The following is a 24347-nucleotide window of genomic DNA, read 5'->3' as shown; positions in this document are numbered from 1 at the left end:
TTCTTGTGTTTTCTCTGGCTCAGTCACCAATGGCCACACCAGATATCTGAGAAAATTTTTTCTCCTTTGACAGAAAACCTATTCAAGAGGGGTTGTGTACAGAAAAAGTACCTATTTCCATCCAACTTCTGTAGCCTTTTCCCATTAATATGCTGTGTTGCTAACATAGAAAAGTCTGCCATGGAAAGTGAATTAAGTGTTGCTATTAAGGAGCATGGGCTGGGAGGTTAGAAAGGAGAATTTAAAGCATGCTAAGATACCACTCCTGGGAATTCTGACACATCATATTTCCTTAGTATCAAGATATATATTCAAAACACGTATTTAAAAAAGAAAAAAACAACCAGAAAATTGGTTAAGCACATGAGTCCTTCGTATAACCAAATACTGTATTATCACAGTTCCTAATGTAGATTTGTACTAAATCTCATTGAAAATAGTCACAGAAGTGAAAAAAATAAATTACAGAACATACGTGGTTGGTCAAATTTTGTAAAAATATATTTATTCATGTGTTCATACAAAATCCAGATAGAGATACATAAATGCGTAATAATGGTGATTATCTCTGAATGATGGGGTTTTAGACAACTTTTGTTTTTTTTTTTTTTGCTTTACTGGTCCTAAGTTTTCCGGAAGGGCCTTGGATTGATTATGTAATAAATATGCTGAATACAATAAAAAGTACCGTATTTCCCAGTGTCCCAGCCTCTAGTCAATGAAATGACTAGTGGGAATGAAAGTGGGTCCACAGTGTTTGGAGTGGCTTCGTGGCCTTTCTAACTGTTGCCTTACCTGCCAGCTCTCTTGCTTTGAAAACTTCTGTCCTACATTAAATGCTGGATGGGTTGATGGAAAATCATAGCTGACTTTAGCTTTTACCGTAAATGAAATGGGCTCATTTTATCTTGTAGTCTCAATGAAATTTACGTTCTAGATATGGCTGGTTGTAAGTACGGCATGAGGTTGTGTGCATTAAGATTGCATCAAAATGGTTTATGCATTTTAATTATTTACTGCTGTTTTTAACTGAAAGATAGAGATCAGAAAAAGAGGCCCTCGCCAAACTATGAATGGCTGAAGTGTGCCATATTCAGTATTCTGTGTCCGTTAGGACTAAGGCAGAGCTGTCTTTTCTCTAATAGCATAATCCACTACACTTAACTTTGTATCCCTCTTCGTGTTAGTTAAGTTATGAGGGCATTAGAAGATTAAAACTAGTACTTGAGGCTTTATGACACACTGTTCTACAAACAGCCTCTAACTTTTAATAAACATTGTTTTACCATAAGAGAAAAATTAATCTGTAACTATGGACTTGTTTCAGGTTTTCCTTCAGGAGAGATTGAGCTGGTAGGCTAGGATAGCACCTGGTCGTGGTGTTTACATAAGGAGAAAGATGACTAAGACTCAAAGATGCCTTGACTCAAAGGTAAGTAGCAGAAGTTGCTGATCATAAGAAAGCAAGTGTGAAAATGACAATTAACCCACATATTGAAAGTACACTAAAATCCTGTTTTACAGATGAGGGAACCAAGAAATGACAGAGTCAAGATTTTAGACAATTTTTGTTTGATTCAAAACCCACTTTCCATGAAACTATAATATCCTTATAGTTTTACTATGCCTCTGTAGTATTTCTTATGCTTTGCACAAGGCCACCACATAATAAATGCTGTAGGTGTTTGCTCACTGATACGACAATGAAAAGAAGTGTTTATCATCATATTCACATATATATGGCTAATGGAAATTTTTGCAACATAGAAAAATCCAAAAGACGTTAAATTTTTGTTGCTGTAAATGTGAATCTCGTGTATTCTTTCCTGAAAGGTGTTGTGATACAAAACATTTAAACTTGCTTATTGAGAAGAAAGAAGGCTTCTACTCAGTTTTGATCCCATTCCAAACCAAAGGAACTCTTGTGCTAGGTTTTGAAACAAAGCGCTGAAATGATACATGTCCCTTGCTAGACTGTAACCCACAGTCCCTTAATCCAGATGACCTCAAGGCTTGACCAGAGAATGCTCAGCTGCTTCTTCCGGTTACCTTTTCATGCTGGCTTGTCCTTAATATAGCTCATGCTCCCCAGATGTATCAGCTGCTCGCTCTCGTTAACCCTTGCTGGTCTCATAGGCATTAACCCTAGCTGGTCTCATAGGTGACACGGGCTGCTTCTCTCAGACACAGTGGGCAAGAAATATCTCCTAATAGAGAAATTTGCAGATGTTTCAAGTGTCATCAGGGCAGGACAATACCATGCAGCAAAGCTACTGAATGCATGTTTTTATTTTAAATATTTTATTTTTGAAAATTAAAAAAAATAGAATAATATCGTAAACTCCCCATGTGCCATTATCCAGCTCCAACAAAATGATTTCATATATACCCTTACCCACATCCACCTTCTCAAATTGTTTTGTAGCAAATTCCAGACATTTTATTTTCTGAATAAACATTTCATTATGTAACTCTAAAAGAAAAGGACTCTCTTCTTGTTACGTAACCACAATATCATAATTGTATCTTAAAAATGATTAATTCTGAATGTTATCAAATATTCAGTCAGTGTTCAAATTTCCAATTATATCTTTAATGTCATAAGTTTTTCTAGTTTGAATCAGGATCCAAACAAGGCCTACATGTAATGATTGGTTAATATGTTCCTTTTACATTTCTTTTTGCCTACTGATTTCCCCTCATCTTTTCTTTTCCTCTTTACAATTTATTTGCTGAAGAAACCTGATGGTTTGTCAAGATTGTTAGGATTTTGCTGGTTATATCCCCATAGTAGTTTAACACGTTCCTCTTTCCTCTAGATTTTCTGTAAATTAGTAATGGGATCTGGAGAACTGACCGGATTCAGATTTGATTTTCTGAAAAGTCTCCTCATTAGGAGGTGCTTTGTTCCTCCATCAGAAGAATCTAATATCTGGTTATCTTTCTCTTTTTGATATTAGCATAATCAATGCTCAATGCCTAATGGTGATTCATTTTGGGTTACAAAAGGATGATGTTCCTATTCTATCATTCCTTTTTTATTTGTTGGCTGAAATACCACAATAAAGAAAATCTTACTCTTATCTACTATCTGATGACCCAGTGGTTCTTTGTTTGTGAGTTTTCAAAGTAATCATTGGTTCTCTAATGTTATCTAATGACTGAACAATTATTTTTTTAAATATCATTGTGAACTCACAGATTGAAATTTATTTGATGTGTTTCAATCTTTTGAAGGTTTTTTTCCTCATTGATCTTCAAGTTGCCTCACCTTTGACAGTCTCTGCAAGTTGATTGCTAAGTCTTTAACACAAAGCTTGTGATCTTGTATAGCTTCCTTGGGATCTGATGTGATGAGAGTTTCCAAGAAGATTTTGTATATTTCCTATCCCAGACCTGGAATTAGCTCGTTCTCCAAGGAGCTCTGACTATTTTCAGAAGGAAACTGGATTTCAACAGCAAATTCTGGGTGCTGGAGGTACTCATTGCTACTGGGTGCATCAGTATTTCTAGGAGTTTTGAGTTGAAAAAATTAGAAAGTCGTTTTTTCAAGCAGAAAATATCAGTTTATATTGATACTTCAAATTCGGGACTAAAAGGTCTTCACTTAATCTCTTCTTTCTCACGTGTGTTTTTCCCTTCTCTCTTGCCAAGAATCTTGCTTATGAAGGACACTGGATAATAGGATTATAATATTGCAGAATTATATTTTATATACGCAACACTTTTTGAATTACAAAACCATCACTACCACCCATAATGTGATTACTGAAAATTGTTTAAAGTCTTTTCCAGCATTTTTTGTCCTTAGGGCATATATTATTAGGGATCTATCATCAAAAACTATTTAGTTGGATTAGTTTCTGTATGGTTATACCAGCAACTAGTTACTCATTTAGATTCATTTATCTCATTTTAATTTCAATTTTGGGGGATTAAATTTTTTGTTATATAAAATTCCTACATGGTTTCAAAGTCAATGCTATAAAACAAGACGTATTCAAAGATGTCTACCTTCTATCCCTATTCCTACATCCTACTCACTGTGTACCTTTCGGGGAGAAGTCAACATTAGGATTGGTACGTATAACTATTACATACTATATTTCTTCCCTTGTGGGAAGAATAAGGGAAGAAATGATGGTGCTTTTCATAGTGCTACAATTATTCATCGTGCTACATTTATGCATAGTCCTACAATTAACTATATGCTAATACTCACCAACAGTCCTTAAATTGATATATCTCTAGTCATTTTAATTGTTTTAAGGTTATTTTCTAGTAGATACCTCAGAGATGACTCAGGGGATAATGAAAAGAGTTTGACTTTACACTTAAAAAACAGTTTATCTGAGTATAAAATACTTGGCTCAGATTATATTTTTCAGTTTACCCCATAAGGGATAAAATGTTGCTATTGAAAGTTCTCGACAGTTTGTTTTTCTTTCAGTTCTATGTGACTTAGACTTTTTGTCCAGATGTCAAAAGAATTGACTCACTTTCTTTAACAGTCAGTAATCTCATTAGACTTTTCTCAGTGGTACACAGTGCACCTGCACAACGTGTATTTTCAGATATATAGTCCTAATTTTAGGAACGTTTGTTTTTAATTATAGATTTTTTTTAAATATCTCTCTCATTTAATGCTTTGATTTTCTTCTTTGAGGACTCTTATACATATGTTGTTTCTTCTTTTCCTATCTTCCTTAAAGTTGAATGTACCAGAGATTTCCAGAAGGCTGATATCTGAATTGCACCTATAAAAAGCCTAACTTTGAGTGATGATTAAATTGTACGGAACATAATCCAAGGATAGAAGTGATTAACAAGAGGTGAGTTGAATGCGTGTTCTCTATAAATGTGACACCCAACAGGCTGCCTGTGTCCTAGTAATCTTATGTCCTCTTATTTTCTTAAGTGGCCAAAATAAGAAATTAGATGAAATTTACTATTGCATTTGAGATTATGCATAGTTTCCAAAGTAAAGTAAAACAGTCTCAGGGGAAATTATTTATAATTCGCTGCTGGCAAAGCTTTGTTTTCCTTGAGAGCTATGTTTCCTTTTCTTGATGAGAGTCATCATAATTAGGCTTTCTATTTCCCCTTGGCTGCTAGGAATCCAAATTGTGGCTCAGTCTTGCAATAATAAACATAATTACGCAGAGATCCTTACTGCATGCATGTATTCTTCAAGGTGGTCCCAACTTTTACTTCAAAGGTTTTTAAACTTTGATGTCAAAGGACAAGCTTGCAGAGAAATTATATACAAAATTTTGTTTGAATATGCATTTTTTTTCTGGGAAAGTCTGGACATTTCATCAGATTCTGATTCTAAAAGGCATCTGTGATACAAAAAGAATGTTAAAACTACTGTTCTTATATTATTTAATTTCATTTATAAAATAGAAACTTCTGTTCTAGTTTAATTTTAAACTTTCAGTTACTTACATCAAAATAAATTGCTTACTTTTGGAATCACATGAAACATTTTTTATCTTGACAAAATGTAATTAATAATGAACTGATGAATTTACAGTGTAGACTCTAATCACTGAAAATCAAGTCATGCCATTTACAAGTCAAGATCATGTACTACTGGAAAAAAAGCTAAGCTCTTTTTCTACAATTATTATTAAGGACCTGATGAAAAGTCATTGCCTGGGTTCACTAACTTTGGAAAGAAGGCTAGCATTATATGTGGTCATTCTAAATAGTGTCCCCCTTAAAACAGGTTGAGACACAAACCACTTCAATAAAGTCACTTACTATTTCTACATAAGCTAGTTTCATTTTATTTCTTCTCTAAGTTTCTCTTCCTCCTACCATTGCTTTGTGTATTTTTGTGCATGCGTAAATGTCTTGCAGTCTTTTGGTAAATATTTATCAAATTGGTCGTATGCTTCTTACCATGTAACAGATGCCTCTGAAGAAATGCTTCATCCACTTAACTAAGAATTAAGAGCTGCAAATAGTTCCCTTGCTTGGTGCATAAAGATGAAATATATTGTAAGATAGAGTGTTTTGTAGAATTAAAATAAATAGTAAAATTATATTAATATAATGTCTATCTGTCTATCTACCTACCTACCTACCTATCTATCCTAGTAGGGTGAAGAGGTAGAAAAAGGCATACAGTGCTTGTTAAATCAAAGCTGACCAAACTCAGGAGCGAAAAATTAAGCTCATACGTGGAAATCCAAAGTATCTCAATTAAATGGAATCACTTATCTAGAATGCATTCATTTTTTATTTTGCCAATGACTTATTTTTAATTATTTGTGGCAATTATTTAACTCTTTTCCTAGCATACAATAAGTTTGTAATTCTGTGAACAATAGATTGGCATTTAAATAAAAAGAGTTTTGTTTACTTGAGAAATAAAATTAACTTCTTCCGATTATGAACCTATAGGAAATATGGTTGCAGTTTACATTCTTCTTGCAATTGTCTAAGAAGTTAGCTCTGAATAATTTCTCCCTGTTTTGCTATTCTTAATGCAATTAGATTAAATTCGAGAATTTAGAGAATTTAGATTTGACTTGACATTTCAAAATATTTAGAAAGTGGCTGATGATTAAATGTTGAAGGGTAATATACATGATTTTCCATGACATGAATAAAAACATCTAGATGAAATTTCCCAAATCATTTGCACTTTAGGCAAACGATCACACAGTTTTGATGTGTTGAGTTATTCAGTCAACAAGAATTAGTAGTTAACTTGCAATTTGATGGACCTGAGATGAGGAGAGAAATATCTGAGGTTGGAATTTGTTTGTGTGAATGTTTTTTGATAAATTGTGGAGTCAGCTTAAATGCCTAAAGTGGATTCTGACACTGACACTCTTTTCTTTTTCCCTGCCGATTCAATTCACAGAGCCAGTGGCACTTAAGTGGTCAAATAGTTAGGTTACAAGTATTTATTAAGGTAAGCAAACCCTCACCCATTGCATGTGGTCAGACATCTGATTTTAATTATGAGAGAGGTGGATAAACATTGATGCTATGGTTAGATAGAAGCTGGTATGCCTTTTCTAAGCTCATTAGAGCTTATAGCTTGCCAGTTTACACACACAGGCACTCGAGGTCTGAAATAAAGACTTGTTTCTGTATTCTACTGATTATCTTTTAGAGAGATAAGTGCAGCTTCAAATGTAACCCTAGATTAAAAAAGCAAAAAATACAAAAACAAAAATTGACTAGCTCTCAGTTCACGTTCTCTCACACCCACCCTCCAGTCCCAACCCCTAGGTCTAACTGGAGCCATATTACTCAGTTATTTATCTCCAAATCACAACCCTATTTCTCTACCACTGCACATTTTCCCTAACTGCGCTCTAACACCTGCCAGAAACAAAAGACCGAAAACAACATCAAAGAAAACCCCACAAAGGTTTTGTTTAACTTCTCTTCCACCTCACCTCCCATCAAATGAATTCCTTAGAGGGCGCATCATGATTAGTAATGCCAGTTTTCAGTAGAACCGCTCTACTAATTTCACAAAAATCAGAATCATAAAGATAGAGGATTGAACACCATTCACGTGTTCTTGTTTCTTCTGCATTTTATGCTATCATTCTAAAAAGTAAAACTGATTTTTACTAATGTGTCATCATGACATATGAAGCACGTCAGGGAAAATTTACTTTAGTAAACTTAACTCATTTTACAGTAGCCTCGCTGAGCTTACCACTGATGTTAGTTTTTCATATTTCTTTTTCCTCAACCACCATCAACTTTATTTTAAACTTATGTGCTTCCTAAATAGAGTTTGGATGACTTTTCATCTCTGTTTTCTACTTCTCCTTGTTTTCTGTAGTCTCATTACCCAAGATAAGCGAGGACAAAGTTTCTAAAGGTTTTGTGATATTGATCACCTCTTGAACTGAGGAAATAATCTGGAAATATATTCCACGCCCCTTTGCCTCTAAGTAAAACCACGTGCATAACCAACCATTACTGAAGGAAGACTCAGGATCCCAGAGACAGGTGACCTGTGGTTACAGGCACCGTTTTAGAGATCAGACCAGCTCTGAATTGGCAAGCTATTTAAAATATATCTGTTCTACAGATTCCACCTGCTGTATGGGGTTGTTTATATAGTTCTGTGTAAAAGGTATCAGTGGGAAACAACTAAACTCGTATTACCATGGCTAAAATTAATAAAACAGCAGCAAACACTTGCCAATATAATACACGTTTATTCCCATCTTGGCATCTGTTTCTTGGAGGACTAAAGTGTGGATTTCACTGTATGTAAATTATAGTTCCCCAAAAAAAGTCATAATGCCTGGCATATAGTAACAGCCATAAAATGCGATTTTTGATAGCTCTCAAATGCCAGACGTGTTACTCCTATGCAAAAATGACAATGAAAATATTACTTTGACAGCTTTAGTTAAGTAGTTGCTTAAGAATTTCAGTGCTGTGTTTGAATTAACTTTAAGTACACTTTGGTCAAAATAAGGAGCTTAAGGATTTCCAATAAGGATTCAGTATACTGGTGAATTTAATGACGCTTTAATAGTTTTAAACGAATTATTTACATAAAAATTATTCAAAAATATTCAAAAAGTCTTTTTTCCCCTGGAATTAGTTAGAAAATTTTAAATATCCAGAATCTATCATTTGCATGTTTTGCTTCTTTTCAAATTTCAAAAGTAATACATTTGTGTTGTAATAAGTGAAACAACATAATACAGTTCAGAAATGGGCAAAGCTAGCAATCACCCACCCCTCCCTAGAAGTCAGTAGGAGAGATCCACCTTGTTCTTCTAACTTCTATAAGCCTACGTATGCACATAGGATTCTATACAAATCCTATCATAGTATGGATCCTTTATTAGTCATCTTCTCCCAAGTTTGATTTTCTGCTTACCTCACTTCCCCTCCCCATCCTTCGCTTTCATTGCTGCTTCCACTCCCTGGATTATGTATCCTTTTGTGATCCTATGTATATACACATTGCATGCACTTTTTCGTAATTGTTTACTTTACAAAAATATAATATTAAATACTCTTCCCTACAGGTCATTTTCCTCATTCAACACATTTTGGAATACCCCCAAGCCCCATGTCAGTTCGCATAGCTTAATTATTCTTTAACAATAGTTGCTAATATTACATAATATTCCACGAATAATATATTGAATCATTTTCCATTTGATTGACATTCATCTTGCTTACACTTTATTTTTTGCCACTTTAAACAATGCTGCAGTAATTTTTTTATATATTTCCTTTTATATATTCTGATACCCTTATACCCATAAGATAGAGTCCCAAAAGTTAGACTGTTGGAGTGAAGTGTATGCAAATTTCTAATTTTAATAGATATTGTCAGGTGTTTTCCAAAAAGACTGTAAGCATTTACATATCCACGTTTTTCACCACACCCGTGCCATCAATAGATATTATTGCTCATTTTGTCTTTTTATAGTCATATCCGAGTTGTTGAGAACTGTCATAAGACAGTTTCTGGCTCTTGGATAACTGAGTAGCCTTTAACGACTAGAGGTAGGAGGGAACTATGACTTCTTCGTCCCAATCTCACAGTGATCTCTTAAATCAAAGCCAGTCTCAAACCTAATTTTTTGCATGTACGTTTATTAGCAAGCAGTCACCCAAACGATCTAGCTGTTCCTCTAAGCAGTCTAAAGTCCCTACTCTCTGTCCTTACCACAGTCTCAGAGCACCTTGCTTTAAAGGTTTATCGCAAAGGAAATGCAAGAAAAATGTTGAAGCAAGACGCTTCTTTTCATTCTTACTAATTTACTAGATGACAAACCCTCCATTAAGTGGTTGCTGTGGAAGAGTGGGACTCTGGTGGCATATGGAGGTCTGGTCCTAAGGCTTTATTTGCTGCAAAAGTGTTAGAATGTTAAGCTCAGATTCCTTTACCCTATTTGTGAAAGTGCGGAGGAGCCCACACTAATCTTCCTTGCTAATCACATATCTTGATGACCACTCATTTCACCACTGAAAACTCATTTTTAATCAACAAATGCAGTAGTGGAGATTTAGACCTTGCAATTTAAAGTACTTTTCGTATTCACTTCTAGAGAGTAGACACCTTATAGGGTTTCTCAAGGGCTAACTAACCCACCATGGAGTGTGAATTCAGGATTAGTAAACCTTAAATGTTAACTGACTTCTCCAGACTATAAATTGAAGATAACTTACACATAATATGGTACAAATTGAAATATTTTCGAGTAAATACAGACAGTGCAGTAGGTGTAAGGCAGCAGCTTTGCTGCTCTTCCCATAGAAAGTAGCCATAAAAAGGAAAACACATTTCTCTATTTTATCAAATGTGCCTCACTAATTTAAAGGCATCAGTAGTGGGACCACCATTGGGCTCCTCCTTACAGGAGGAGATGAGAAAAAAGACAGCAGCCAGAATCCAGCAACTGAGTGGATGTGTTCATGACCTCATGGGTACAGCATTAAATGCTTAGAGAAAGAAGCCTTATTGCTTGCAACCTGCAAATGTAGACAAACTGTTCCTGTATCACAATGTTTGGTGTTTTCACAATTCTTCCTAACGGTCAAAGCAGTTCAGTTAGGATTCAAAATACCCAAGGCTGCACGATAAGTGGTAACAAACTGATTGAAACAAATTCTTTTTCCACAGCCCACACTCATATTTCTTCAAAGGAGAATCTGAAGGCTCAGTTACAGAGCTGCAAATAGTTCCATCATTTTCCAAAGTTTGGAAAAATATTCAGAAGACACACTGATATAATTACTGAATTTAAATTGTAGGTCTAATGTGATAAGCATTTACAGTATGCCAGCATGAAATGCTTTCCCAAAGGTGACAGAATCACTTTGAGTAACAGCCATTTGGTTGCCTTTGCTTTTGACTGTGTGATGGGAGCGTATCGTGGTCACTGCAGTCTGATAAATGACCTTCCCATCATTCTCATTTTGTGGGTTTAGGTCAGACACCCATATTGTGACTTGGTTGGTGTGGAGGCTGGTGTCTTACTGTATTTTTAGAATATTTAGTCTATTTAGAAAGTTTACATAATTTTGGTTACACTGACTAAAGTGACTAGGACTAAAAATAAGATTGGCTTTACTAAAACAAACTCTTCTTGCATTAGAAGACGGCAATGTGTGCCAGTGTTCATTCAAAGTCTTTCTGATTCTGGGTTTGGTGCTTCATATTGCAAATAGCGGTGCTTGCGGATGAGAGAAAAAAATCTTGTCTCTGTTATTGGTAGGAACAGAATATTCCTGAAGGGCAAAATGAAAAATGTCTTTTTACCATGCCGCTTGATCTAGACTAGAGATGGCAAGTAAGTTTTATTTATTTTGCCAACTCTAAGGAATTGATAGTGGCTCCCCAGAGCACTCTGTAGAAAGGAATTGGGAGAGAAGGTTGGTACCCTGATAGAAAAGATGCTAATTCGTTAGTGATAACTGCCAAGGACTGAGTGTGAGAGGAGAGACAGAACATGAGTAACATATCTGATATTTCTAGACTAGTGGAAAGTGAGAGGGGTATGGTCAAATACTCCATTTCGAGTTGATATTCCCTGGGTAGTTTATACCACACTTCAAATCTACTGAATCAGAAATTCTCTATGAGCTGGTTTTTAAAAATAAATTCTCTAATGGGTGAAGGGATAAAGAGGTATCAGCTTTCAGTTATAAAATAAATAAGTCATGGGGATGTAATGTACAGCACAGGGAATATAGACAATAATATTGTATTAACATTTTATGGGGACAGATTGTAACTAGACTTTTTGTGATGATCATTTTGTAATGTATATAAATGTTGAAGCACCATGTTGTAAATCTGAAATTAATATAATATTGTATGTCAATTTTACTTCGGTAAAAAGCTCCAATATTTATAGTGTATAAATATATAAAATACCTTTTCACAACTATTACACACACATTAAAGAATTCTAATTTGTAATTAATTTTAATTAAAGATTAAGAATTTCAATTAGTTAATTTTAATTCTTTTAAGAATTGTGCTTGAATAGTAGAGATGAAGCCAATTTTTGCTTAATAGTTAAATAGCATGTTAAGAATATTTTTTAAGATGGGGTTTTAGTGAAGATTGAAATCACTGGAAAAGTATCAAGAACTGTACGTAGATGAGCAAAATATATGAGTGTTAGTCTACATTTATAGTCTGAAAACCAACAAACACCTTCCCTGGCCAAACGTGTGTATATCTTGTGTATAAATTTTTAGACACTTCTCATTTTATTATAAATTGCTTTTTAAAGATTTATATTAATGTGGTAAAAGATACCTGCTCGTGTCTTTCATTTCAAAACTGGAGGATTTACTTTTTCTTATTGGTCTGTAGGGTTTCTTTATACATTCTAGACAGTAATCCTTTATAGCTGTATAAATTTCAAATATATTTTTCTAGTTTGTGAATTAGTTTTTCATTTTGTTCATGGGGACTTTTGATGACAAGAAGTCCTTAATTTTAATATAGTCAAACATTAATTTTTCCTTTTATGGCTTATGCTTTTTTGTGTCTTGTTTAAGAAATCCTTCCCAACCCTGATGTGATAAAGATACTCTCTTATGCTCTCATCTAAAAGTTTATAGTTTTATCTTCTACGTTTAAGTCACTAATCCACTTGGATTTTAGTTTTGCATATAGTATGAAACAGTGAATTTTCACAACACAATTACTGAACAGTCCATCTTTCCTTCAATGATCCCTGAGATCCGCTCTCACGATTCAAGCTTTCGTCTATGTTTGGGTCTATGTTCAGTTCTCCATTAGTTGTTTATCTGTGTTTTTATGTTGCAAAGGTATACATTTAATTTCCCACATCTTTATGACAAGTCTTGATGTCTGATAGTGCAGGTCCCTCCAGCACCACCACCCATTTCCCAACTCTGTTCTTCTTGAGGAGTTTCTTGATTATTCCTGGATTTTTCACTTGCATATACATTTTAGGATCAGCTGCTAAAGTTCCACAGTAAACCCTTGTCTTGGCTTGGGTTCCCTGGGAAACAGACTCTGAGATGGGAATTTATGTGCAGAAGTTTATGTCCTTGCAGTCAATACCTGAGAAGGAGTGAGACAAGTAGGGTGGGGTAGAGGGAGAAGTTGAACCGTGGTGCGGGTTCATCAGAGGCCTCGGTGGATATCATGGGGAGCTCTGGAGCTGGTGGGCTCTTCAGAGATGTCCCAAATTGGGTAAAGGGGCCAGGCCTTTTAACCCCCACATCTACCAAATGTTGCATCTGGACTACTTCCACGAAGAGAATATGATATCACATTGGGTAAGGCAGCTCCCTTCGGCCAAAAGCAATTCTTCCAGAGAGAGTCAACTATAACCTGTCAGCAGTCAACACTCCAGGCAGCTCGGGGAATGAGTGCCGTGGTGGATTTGGGTGCTGCACTACAGCATCGGGATTCTGCTTGTTCTCTTTTCTGGGGAAATTTACAAGAGGAAGTTTGGTGATTGCACCTAATTACTCAAGTAACTAATTACTCAAGTTACTCAAGCTTGTAACTCATAATTCCCCTTCTCCACCACATTTTCTAGATTCCCCTCACCCCCTACTAGCACTTCTGTTGGTCTCAGTGACTTACAGAAGGCATGACGCAGCCCCTTATCCCCTAAAGATGTGATCTAATTATCATGGCCTTCTTAGGATATGGCTCCTGCACTTGTCCGTTTACTGTCAAAATTTGGCAAGGGAGATGCAAGAGATGATATAGTGGTTCACATAGGTGCCAAAGGTATTCTTCCTTGTCTGCGTCGTATATCAGCAGCCCCACCTCCTCCTGAAGATGATTAAAGTCAGTTATCCCCTTTTCTTGTCTGCTGTTCTCTTGATAGAAGGGGTCTTCAGGGATTGGGCAGTACCTGTAGTTTAAAGCTCAATCAAACTCTAGCTGTTTTCTTAGTGGAAACACTCCCCATCTGGGGACCAGGAACTCTAGACCTACAGGTTGCAGAGATATATCCTGGAGGATGGCATCCCATCTTTTTAAGGCATCATTCTCAAGTCGATGCCTCAGCTGTACCTTCAAAAAGCCATTCAGTTGCTCTAGGAGGACACTATATGCTTGGTAGTGTTCTGTGATACGACCAATTGGATCCCATAGAAATGTGTCTATTGCTGTACCATCTTGGCTGTAAAGTGAGGCCCTTGGTCCGAGACAATGTTAGGTAGTGGTCTCTGTTCTGTGTTGGCCAATCACTGTATGCCTTCAGTTGTGCGGGCCAAGGTCCTGCAGGCAGGAAAGGCAAACTATACTCACAATATGCATCAGTTCTAGATGAAATAAATGGCTGCCCCTGCCAAGAGTGAAAGTGGTCCTGTCTCAGTTTCCTAGGGCTACAGTAACAAACTGCCATGAACTGGATGACTTACAATAACAGAAAATTCTTCTTTCACAGTTCTTCAGGCCTGAAGTCTAGAGTCAAGGTCTTGGCAGGGCTATGCTGTCTCTCATAGCTTCTTGTGGTTGTCAGCAATCCTTTGTGTTCTTTAATTTACAGCTATATAACTCCCATCTCTGCCTCTGTTGTCACATGGCTGTGTCTTCACATGCGTTCTCCTCACTGTTTGTGTCTGTCTCTGCGGCTCTTCTCTCTATAAAGATACCAGTCATTCTGGGTTAAGGACCCACTCTACTCCACCTCATCTTACCTTCCATCTTAACTACATCTTCAAAGACCCTATTTCCAAACAGGGTCACATTCACAGATACCAAGTGTTAGGATTTCAACATACATTTTGGGGGGCACAAATATATCTTTTGGGAGACCACAATTCAAGCCACAACAGATCCAGTGTAATCAACCTGCCACCAAGTGGCTGCTTGTTCTCTGTGGGAGATATGCTGAACTGGGGGGCTCAGGACTGCTTTCTGTTGCTGGCAGGCTGGTATCTGGTGGTAGCAGTAGCTAGATTAGCCTTGGTGAATAGGCACACTTGTTGTTGGACTCCTGCGCAGCCTCCATCCCTGCCACCACAACTACTTCGTTCTTGAGTCCATTGTGCTGGCACTGAGGCGACCAGTGGCAGAGGCTGGTGGAGGCCAATTGTTTACACTATTCTGTCTATTGGCTGCTTAGCATTTCTTGCTTGGTGAATGCTCACTGATGGGTGTTATGTAAATTAAAGACACCATGTATCTAAGGCTGTGTCAATCTGCTCTAGCAAAGATACCTTATCTCTTGGTGGAGTTTGCAGTAGACTACTGTCATCCACCAGGATCCGTCTAGTTTCTGTGAGGGCCCCAAAGGAGAATTAAGTGGGTACACAGTGGAGACCACCACCTCTGCACACTTTAGGACTTGAAGGGTAGTGCTCATCTCTGGCATCCACCCCGCCGTTCCAAGATGCAATATTGCTTGTAATTACAGTTTTGGCCAGAAAAAGGAGAGAAGTTTCTGAAATTTCAACATGGCCTTCCATGCTGGGATAGGTGTTATTCTACGGATCAAAAAATAAGTGTGGGGGCCGGCTGGGTGGTGTAGTGGTTAAGCTTGTGCAGTCAGCTTCGGTGGCCCAGGGTTCGTGGGTTCGGATACCAGGCGCAGACCTACACACTGCTCATCAAGCCACATTGTGGCAGCATCCCAAAAATAGAGGAAGATTGGCACAGATGTTAGCTCAGGGCCAATCTTCCTCACCAAAAAAGTAAATATAGTAAGTATGAAGGTTATGCCATCTACCAACTATACTGTTTTCATTTTAACTCCAGGGCTGGGAGAAATGACCACTGACTGAATCCATGGACTCAATGGACATTCTGTGAGCTGGACCTGGGTCAGGATTCCTTTTATTACCTCACTTCTTTATGCCCTCACCCTAAAAGGAGGACCCTTGCCACTTTGGGCCAACTCAGTCCCTGTGCCCAGTAGTCCTCAATATGTTTGGGTTTTCCCCTTTCCCCACTGGCAAATGGCTTTCACATACTTTTAGGAAGGACTAGGAAAGTTACTACTGAGTGCTATGATGGTTTAGTATCCTATCTTCTAGTCACCCCACCTCTTCTTAAGCCCAATGGATCGGGATAAGGAAAGCTTCCATCTCTTAGGCTCCTAGGAAGACTATTCTGTTAAATAGCTCCGCAGCTGCTCCTGGCTGCCACTCTAACCTCCATTGTTTGTGATAACTGTGCCCACCTCCATTCTGACGGTTAAGCCACATCTCCTGGCCTCTAGTATTTTGGGATCATCCTCATTGCCATCTGTGAACCCAGTTCTGTAACTGCTGTTCCAAGCTTAGAGAGAAAAGCTTCTTAGTGATGTTGGTGCCTCTCTCATCAGCAGATTCTTTATTTTGTAATAAATGGAATGTCCTCCAGGCCCCTGTAGAATATAGTCAGCTGATAGGATTTTTGGCCTTATATACTATGTCCACTTTTGAATGCCACTTCTGTGAACTTTTTGACCCCTTCCTCCACTCCCTGCTGTGGCAATTCTGGCACTTCTGCTTCACTTAGTGCGTGCTATTGGTTTTTCCAGGCATCCAAGAGTTATCCCAGCAGTGCATTAACGTTGTCTCCTGGGGTCCTCGCTAAGGGATTAAATCCTGTAAGATAGAAATGTGCTCTCAAATCAAAAAACTCTCTCTTATCCAATTTATGGTCTGACCCACTTGATCCAGCGCCTTCAGAATACAGTTCCCTGTGTCCTCAACCACCTCCTGCTGATATAAGCTGACCAGGCACTGCCACTCCACAGTGCACCCTACAACCATTTCAGGGTTTTCCTTGGAAGTTCAGTGAATCTATAGCTTACTGTAGAAAAACTGAGTCTTTACAGGAACAGGTTCTTTTTCTCCACTTGTTTAGGTCATCTGTGATGATTTTTATCAAAATTTCATAATTTGCTCCATTAAGGGTTTGCACGCCTTTCGATAGAATTATCCCTAGGTATTTTTTTATTTTTAGTTGTCACTGAAAATGTCCTTCTTATTTATTTATTTATTTTTCTTCTTCTTCTTTTCCCAAAAGCCCCCCAGGACATAGTTGCATGTTTTAGTTGTGGGTCCTTCTGGTTGTGGCATGTGGGACGCTGCCTCAGCATGGCCTGATGAGCAGTGCTATGTCCGCACCCAGGATCCCAACCCACGAAACCCAGGGCTGCCGAAGCAGAGCACACAAACTTAACCACTCAGCCACGGGGCCGGCCCCTAAAAGTGTCCTTTTTAAAACTGATTTATAACTGCTTATTCCTGACACAGAAATACAACTGACTTTTATATACTGATTTTTGTATCAAAACTTGCCAAACTTTCTTATTAGATGTCTTAATTTTTCTGTAACTTCTTTTAGATTTTCCACCGTAAGATGAAAATTATATCACCTTCAAAAAATGAGACTTTTGGTTCTTCTTTTCCTTCCTTATCATGTTTCTTTCTTTCTTTCCTGCTCCATTGCACTAGCTAGATCCCACAGTCAATGGTTGAATAGAAGTGATGGTAAGAGGCATCCTTATCTTTTTCCTGATCTTAAAGAAAATGCTTTCAACATTATATCTTTAGGTTTGATGTCTGCTATACATTTTTTTTGTTTATGTGTTTTTGTTTGCCTTTGGTAAAATTAATGAAGTTTCAAGCTTTCTTAATTTGCCAAAATATTTTTTTAAATCATGTATGGATATTGAATTTCTTAAAATGCTTTTTCTGTATCTATTAAGACAATCATCTCCCTTTCTCCTTTTAATGATGTGACAAATTACATTAATTGATTCTATATTATTAAACCAACATTGCAATCCAGGGTTAAACATACCTTACTCATGATGTGTTAATTTCTTATGTATTACTGTATACAGATTGCTAATATTTTATTTAATTGCTAACATTTTGCATTTTTGTCCAAGAGTATGGTTGTTACATAATTTTTATTTATTTGACTATTCTGATCAGGTTTGAACATGAAAATGCTGGACTCATAAAATGAGATGGGATGTGTTCTCTCTCTATTCTCTTGGAAGAATTTTGTGCAAAAACTGAAATTATTTTTCCCTTGAATGTGTGGTAGAACCACTCTGTCACGTTGTCTGGGTCTGATGTTTGCTTTGTGGGAAAATTTTTATTTACTTTGAATCATCTTTACTCAAGGAAAATATGTATTTCTTGGTATTTTCTGAGACACTAATTCACTAACAGGTGAATCATAGTACTTTTACCTAACCAAATTATACCAGCATCATTATCTATGAGGGAGAATATACTTACTAAATTTCTACCAACAGTGGCTAGAAATTACTGAATATTTCTGCTTCTATGGCAGAATTCCTGGCATCTCATTAGAAATCATTTCACAATTTATAGTGAGTAAAAAAAAGTAAATTGTCAGTGCTGTCTATATATTTTATAAAACTTGATTTGGAAAGTAGTGACATTAAGACAGCTTTCTAACCATGAACAAATTTCCTGAATGGCAAACCTAGTGTGGCATTGATGTTGATTCAACCAATTTTCAGATTCTTTAATAATTCTTACTTTTGCATTGCTTTATTTTCCTTTCACCGGTCTTTGGATATGTTCTTTCAAGTGAGGTAACTACAGCTCAACTCCATTTCTTGGATTTGATTAGACTCCATCAGCACCACTGTCACCTCTCTAGATTTAGATATAAATCTATCATTCTGACTTCTGGTTTCTGGCCTGACATGTAAAAAACTTGAAAGTCATCACTCTTGTTGTCACAACAAGAAAAAACCTGAACAAACTGGAAAAATCAACAGCTCTTCTTAGATGCATCAGGGAATTGGGGTCACAGGACAAAACATTTGCCACAAAAACTAGAGAGAGAGGCAGATAGTGACAGTCAGCTTACGGGAGCAGAAGCCTGCAGCTGGAGCCAGTACTGGTAGGAACACCTAAACTATAATCCACAAATTGCTGGAGGCTCAGTATGGATATACTTCTCATTTTTTTAAGTTTTACCTCCAGGAGCCCCACTAGGTTCTCAGGGTAAAGATCAGAGGAAAATCCCCTCATGCTTCTTGCAGGGGGAGGGGGGAGGGGAAAGCAATCATTTTGAAATACACCCAGAGCTCTCTGCTCTCCTTAATAAAGTCCTGCCCTCAAGGGAAGCTATTTGCTAGAGCTTAACTGACCTGGGGGAAGGGAAATCTCCGACTCCAGCCCCCTCTAGCCTTCCTGTCTCACCTAATGACAGGGCAGGGGTGGGGGAAGGGGGGAGCTTAGAAGTACTTGTGAGAGTCAGGCCAGGGCACAGGCTGGCTAAAAGACAAAGACCTAAGCATAAGACTAGAGTGATTCCCCTCACTCCACATCTACCACCACATCAATAGGGCTCCTGCACGATAACAGTGAATTATAGCTAAAAGAACTGCAAAGCTCAGACCCTATTTAAGAAAAATTCTCTCGGGAAGCCCAAAGACAACAGGGGAGACAAAAACATGGACACTAAAGGAAATTTTAGCTGCTGACACCTACAGCTACAACAAACATTAAACAGCCTGACTCTTAGATAAATCCATCCATCCTAATATTGCATTGAATTTCCGTGGTCACTCAGATGTTGACTCAGAGGAGCAGTTTCGACGTTATGTTGTTGTTTTATTTTTTATATGTGGTGCTGTTAAGCCACATCCTACATTTTATACAATCCTTTTCAACCTAGGTGCAGGATCTTACATTTAGCTCTGCTTAGTGAACATTCGTGCTTGTTAATGATCAATAATATTTAAAGGTTTCTCGGCTCCCCCTTGACATTGTCCATTCCATGGACATCTGTCATTGTCCATTCCAGTTTCACATCATCTGAGTTGGATTAACATATCCTTGCTAACTTTATTCAGGTTTTGATATCTGTTAAGCAGCCCTAGAAACTTCTCTCCAAGCCGAATCAACCCATCAGTAGTTCTCTTACACTTAGTCATCTGTAGTTATCTTTCGTCACAACGATAGGAACTTTCTTCCAGAAAGACGTTCTCAATACACCTGGTAAAAAAGCTTGCTGCAGTTCGAGTATAATGGGGCAGTGTCAGTAGAGTATAAAATCAGCAAATTTCAATGTAGAAAATGACATCAGTTTAGTGTGGCAAAAATGTACTGATTTCAACATTTGGCAACGTCAACTTCCCCCAATCAGATTGCTGTTTTTCATTTTCAGTAATGAGTAAGAATAAAGCCACATTGGGTCTTTGTGATAGAGGATACAATTACAAAGAATTTCAGAAAACGGGATTCTGATAACAAATGTATAATAAAAATATAAATAACACATATAGGGCTTGGAGGAGATACATCCATTTTTATCAGAAGAGAATAAAGAAAGAGATGCTTCAGAGCCTGGGTTCTGGAAAGGGACAACCATGGTTAGTAAGCCAGCTCTGCCACATTCAGCTGACATTTACTGGTGGCCTTGAGAAACTAGTTAGCCCCCTTAGCTTTCACATCAGTAAAATGTGGATAATAATAGTTACTACCTCAAGCACTGTTGTGATGATAGCTACTAGAACATAGTAAGTGCTTAATATATGTTGTCTATATCAATTTTCACAGAAAAATGAGGAAATCAAGACACCATGGAGCCCTTTGTGGGCGGAGCCAATGATGCCCATGGGCCATCCCTTGCCCTCCAGGTGAGCGCCCACTGCAGGTGACTGTATTGTCCACTGATATTTCTGGAAGACAAACAAACTGATGAAGATGGCAGGCAAGTAGGATGGTTAAGGAGGAATGCTAGGTAGAGAGAAGAGCATCACTTCCAAAAGGTATCGAGGGTCAATTTGCAGTTGGACTACAAACTTTAAGTGGGCCACATTGTCTTTATTATGAAGCTTTCCAGGAGCACACAACTGAATGGAGCTGAGACTTAGAATGGTAGGGCGGGCAGGGATGAGGGTCTGGCATAGGAAACTCCCAGGAGGGAACATGCCGTCACTTGTTTCATTCTTCCCATTTTCTTACCCAGTATGGCCTTTCAGGAGACATCAAAATTCTGTTATGAAAAGAAATGACAACTTGCTCTACAGACAACCCGAAGTAGGTTAGAACCCAGAATAACTCTTTAGGAAGAAAAGTTAACCATTAACTATTAATGGTAATGGTATTAATAATAAGAAAAGTTATCCAGTCAGTGGTCTTAGCTATTTAAGACTGTAGGTCACTCATCAGGGTCCTATGTTTCCTTGAGATAAACATTAAATGATAAGTCTATCTAATTTGGTTGGGGGCCAAGGACCCTATAATGCTGCCATTTATTGCTAAATTGCCTTAATTACTTTTTAAAATCTGCCTTTTACCCCTTAGTGGATATATTAACCAATTATGGATGCTGACACAAAGGTCATGAGAGAGTCTGCGGAACACAGCAAATTTTGAAAATATGATGTTAACGTGACGTTATTCAAAATCCTTCAAATGCATTAGGAAAAAACTTGCGTAAGATCCTCTGGAGTCTCGGGTGCAATGTGATATTTTGGAACATATTAATGTGATTTTCTTTTTTTCCTTTGCTGCTCCTTGTTCATGAATTTTTCCCAATCCATCCATTACCTGGGAGAATATTAGGGTATTTGCGATGGAACATTCATGGAAAACAGCGTTCAGCATTCATTCTAAAACAGGCTCCGAAAGCTGCCTGAACGAGCATAATGTTTAATCATAAGCATTTGGTGGAATGCCTTAACTGGGAGATAGAGAAGGATGGAGGCAGGTAGGATGGAGGCCTGTGAGAGACCTTCAAGACGTGGAGGAGAGGAGCAGAATCAGTATCCACCGTCTGCTCAGCCTCTGCTTTGTCAGCACCATGCAGCACCGTGGAGCCCTTTGTGAGCAAAGCCGCCAATGATGCCCATGGGCCATCCCTTGCCCTCCAGGTGAGTGTCCACTGCAGGTGACTGTATTGCCCACTGACTGTCCAACAGGAGAGTGCCCTGCTGTGTCCTAAGACTGTCAGCTTGTCTAAGTTACCCTGTGTCAGCAACTGACTCAAAGGCCAAGGGTACTCCTAAGGCTCTCAGACTAGAGGACGCAGCCCAGGACACCCAAGAAGCAGTGGTGATATGGAAAAGTTTGGATGGTATTGTTCAGATCCACCGTAAGAACTGTACTTCCCCTCCACCTGCCCCATTGCACGTTCCCCGAAAGAGGCGGTGGTGAAGCCTTTGGCCATGACAAAGGAATCGTAATACTGGCACTAAAGAGCAGACTCTTTTATCTCTCTGATATCTGTTTTCCTACCACTCTACTGTGAATTAACTCTCAAAAAAATAGCTAGTGGAACTGAAGTAGAAAAGAGTGGCAGAATCTCTCATACCAGAGAGGAAATATAACTTGGTAGAAGCGGCATTATTTAATATTTAAGAGCACAGATCTTGAAGCCAGAATCAGCAAGTTCCTACTCTTCTGACCGTGATCAAACTACTCATTTGAGCCTGTTTTCTCATTTGTGAAGTGAAGATAATACCTTTCTGGTTTAGTATGACACCTAAATGGGATAGTACATACTCGCACCCATACACATAGCCACGCAATAAACCTGGTTACATCATTCTCATCTCTTGGCACTACTTTCATCCGAATTTATTGAACACGCATTACCTTTGGCTGCTGTAAGTTGACTCCAGTGCAGACAAAGTTCTACAAGACCTGCAAGCAGGGTGATGCCTTCGTGTTCCCGGATCCCTAGCATCCACATACCCAACAGCAGCTTTCCCTCACAAGAGGAGTGCAGCAAGGGGATAGTGATAATCACCTACTGGTCTCAGATCCAAGAGATGTCTCTATCAAAATTATGTGCAAGGGGTCCTCAGGCCCAGAATATCTGTGTCGCCTTGGTCTCAAGTTTCAGGTGAGTAAGGAAATAAGGTTCTGTGCAAAATATTCAATTGCATGGTTTTTCTCTTATTTATTCTTTTACATGATGAGGATGGCCTGCTTTTGAAAATATTACTCAATGTGTGTTAGGTACACTGTATACAGGCGATGGAAACCACTAACACGTCCTTTGTCCTTGGGAATCTTACAGTTCAGTGGGAGACATTTATCCAGTACTTTCCGCGTGCAGCCAGCGCTGGAAAAAGATGAGGCGAGGAGGTTCAAATCGCTTTTCAGTGCTTAATTCTTCCTGACATACATCTTCAATCCAAATCGCCATTTTCAAAATGGTACAATCTACAAATGTCCTTTCCTCAGTGTATTTTCAAGAAGGTCGCAAAAAAGGTAGGGAAAACTGTACAAAGAAGTGTAAGTGGGGCAGAGGAAAGAGAATTCAGGCCTGCGTCTATAACTTGCTCACCAAGTGGTTGGTCAAAACCACAAATTTGAGGGAAGTGGCCAAGAGGAAGAATGCTCTAATTTTACCAAAGCTAAAATCATGAAAGTGTCTCCTTCTGAGGAAAAAAAAAAAAAAGAAGAAGGAAGGAAGGAAGAGGGGAAAGGGTGGCATTATACTTTACTTGCTAATTTGTCAGTGCAATTAAGGTTAAAGTCATACTTCCCTTCACAAGAAAACATGACCGAAAGCATTCTGAGCAAGAGAGCTTTGTTTGTAAAGAGCTTTTCAAGATGCTGTTTTTCTCCTGGAAAATGTGGTTTATCTAATTGATGGCTGAGGAAAACCATCTTTTTAAACTTCCCACTCAGTGAGTCAGCCTGGGGTGTGTCTGCCTTGTAGCATCCTGTGAGATCCAGTAATCTAAAGTGGCATGACCGAGGCAGCCCCAACTTCATGCGTCAAGCGGAGCTACCAGCGCTGGGAAACCAGAGGGAACCCGGTTTTCTAAACAGAGTGGTTAGCAAAATTGCATGTTATGAAGTAGGGTTTCATCCTTTAAAGATCATTACCTATTTTAAAAAAGAACCTGTCGAATGAGTCCTATCAACACGCAGAAGTCTGCAGTTGGTAGAGGCCAGGTAATTACTCCAACTGAAAGGCGAGTATTATCGCCTTCGGGTTTCTTCATGTTTACCTTGAAGAGAATTGCCATGCCACCGCCAATTGCAGTGAGTGGAGGAGAAATGGAGAATTTGGACAAGTTCTTTTCCAAACATAACTTGAGACACTGACAAAGCATCGTGAATACTGAGCCAGCCAGCCAGTGAAACATCAAACGCTGAGGAAAGAAACTCAATAGTAGTCTGAAAGTCTTAGCATCAGTACAGTCTTGCCCTGTACCATAACTCTTCTTTCCAAAAGAAGAGATGTGTGCGAATAGGTGACTTAGGGGTGTCTTGAAAGAGAACAGAAGATAAAGGGTTGGAAATACTGTCAAGTCACCTTTGTTGAAAAAATAGTCTACTTTCTTTATTATAGGTGGGCCAGAGTAGACGTTTATCCAGGCATGATAAAAGAATGTAATAGGATAGTGTTTGGGGTTCTTTAAAATGTGTCTCCTCAA

At 38.2% G+C, this 24347-nt stretch overlaps 2 long non-coding RNA genes across 23 annotated transcripts in view; one reads left to right on the top strand and one right to left on the bottom strand.

The window, feature by feature from the left end:
* LOC102148965 (uncharacterized) overlaps window positions 1-24347 on the top strand; it is a 178278-nt gene that overhangs the window by 107062 nt on the left and 46869 nt on the right. For 6 of the 22 annotated variants that reach the window (XR_011437710.1, XR_011437719.1, XR_011437721.1 and 3 more), the window contains 5 exons: window positions 1328-1432; window positions 3334-3478; window positions 4713-4832; window positions 20506-20585; window positions 21256-22798. This is a non-coding gene — a long non-coding RNA (uncharacterized lncRNA). Of the gene's footprint in view, window positions 1-1327; window positions 1433-3237; window positions 3479-4712; window positions 4833-6877; window positions 6929-15718; window positions 15784-20505; window positions 20586-21255; window positions 22799-24347 lie in introns of those variants that run through there. The other 16 variants (XR_011437717.1, XR_011437703.1, XR_011437707.1 and 13 more) reach the window with 6 other exon arrangements.
* Window positions 12776-22676, bottom strand: LOC138923708 (uncharacterized). Its single transcript, XR_011437723.1, has 2 exons — window positions 22549-22676; window positions 12776-14601 (listed from the first exon to the last, which is right to left on the bottom strand). It is a non-coding gene; the product is annotated as an uncharacterized lncRNA (long non-coding RNA).

The sequence above is a fragment of the Equus caballus genome, chromosome 4 (assembly GCF_041296265.1).
Source record: "Equus caballus isolate H_3958 breed thoroughbred chromosome 4, TB-T2T, whole genome shotgun sequence".
In the NCBI taxonomy this organism is placed as follows: Eukaryota; Metazoa; Chordata; class Mammalia; order Perissodactyla; family Equidae; genus Equus; species Equus caballus.
Note: the sequence above shows the minus strand (reverse complement) of the source record. Positions and strands in the feature narration are given on the sequence as shown.